Genomic DNA, 1,532 nt, shown 5'->3' with positions numbered 1-1,532 from the left:
AGGCACTAGAAGAGTTGGAAGACCCAGGCCTACATGTTGGATGGCTATGAAGCATGAAGTAAATGATGAATGGAAAAGTATTTAATTAAAATCTCAAGACAGAGACGACTGGCGAAATCTAACCGAGGCCCTTTACGTCAATAGGCGTACGAGGAGATGATGATGATGATGATGATGAATATTATTGAACTATAAATAAACTTTCAACTGGGCTACACAAACTTTCATCTGTGGTCTACAAGGCACTAGAAGAGTTGATAGACCCAGGCCTACATGGCGGAGGGCTATGAAGCGTGAGGTAGAAGATGAATGGAGACGTATTGATTTAAAAACTCAAGATAAAGACGACTGGCAAAATCTAACCGAGGCCCTTTGCGTCAATAGGCGTAAGAAGAGATGATGATGATGATAGATATTATTAGACTATAGATAAAATGTTGAATAGATAGAATGGATGATGATGATGATGTGGCTATATCTTATACTAACAATCACATCTAATTGTATATTTTTACATCATGATTTATGTATCCATTACTTTCATTCTTATCTAATTAGAATATACAGTATATCAGCTTGTTTATTAACTATTTTAATATATTTCATCTAAAACAGGTTGTTTTGTAAACATATTATCTGTAAGGTTATACTGCATATATGATTCAATCGGTTTTTAGACTTTATGACACATACCCATTGAAAAATTACACGGTCTGTAACTGATTTAGTATTATACTTTTCTCTTTAACATCCAAGAAAATTAACACTGCACTGTCAGAAAAAAAAAACCGTATTTTTCATCGGAAATTCTCCTTAAAAATATAGTTATCAACCGTACTTCAGTAAAATACAGGCGACCGTAATTTTACCTTACTTTGTTATTATCTTTGACGGGTTGGCGACCGTAATATCACTCTTTTACGTCAATATAACCGTTTTTAAACTAAAAATCCGGAAATAAACGTTAACAAACTTTTACCGCTTTTTAATGCTAATTTTTAACAGTGTGGGGAAAAAGGAAAATAAGAAAAACAAAAATACAGATAAAGAATCTACCTGAAGCCTGGACGTCTGAAGTAGATCTACCGTTCCATTGGGCCGAGTCTTCAGAAGAGAAGGCAAAGTGTCACTCAGCAATTTGTAGTAACTCGTTCCTGGTGCAATCCCGTTCTCAAACTCCCTGTTCAAGGTTTAAAGGCCACTCATGAATGGCAGAGACAAAGTACACAGTATCATTGCCCTAGCAAGCAGGACAACGCCCTAGAGACTGACCACATATACATGTGATCAGCGCCCAAGTCCCCTAATGAATGGAAGAGGCTGGGGACACTAACATTGCCCTATCAAGCAGGACAACGCCCTTGAGACTGACCACATATACATATAATCAGTGCTCAAGTCCCATCGTGAATGGCAGAGGCTGGGGACACTGATATTGTCCTTTGTCCTATCAAGCAGGACAATGCCCTAGAGCCTGACCACATATACATATGATCAGCGCTCAAGTCCCCTCATGAATGGCAGAGGCTGGG

General features: G+C 38.1%; 1 long non-coding RNA gene across 1 annotated transcript in view; it reads right to left on the bottom strand.

The window, feature by feature from the left end:
• Positions 1–1,082: 1,082 nt before the first annotated feature.
• LOC137623849 (uncharacterized) overlaps positions 1,083–1,532 on the bottom strand; it is a 3,534-nt gene continuing 3,084 nt past the window's right edge. The window contains exon 3 of the long non-coding RNA XR_011040653.1: positions 1,083–1,180. This is a non-coding gene — a long non-coding RNA (uncharacterized lncRNA). The remainder of the gene's footprint in view (positions 1,181–1,532) is intronic.

Source organism: Palaemon carinicauda, chromosome 30 (genome assembly GCF_036898095.1).
Source record: "Palaemon carinicauda isolate YSFRI2023 chromosome 30, ASM3689809v2, whole genome shotgun sequence".
Classification (NCBI taxonomy): Eukaryota; Metazoa; Arthropoda; class Malacostraca; order Decapoda; family Palaemonidae; genus Palaemon; species Palaemon carinicauda.
The sequence above is the reverse complement of the archived record's forward strand: the minus strand, read 5'-3'. Positions and strand labels throughout refer to the sequence as shown.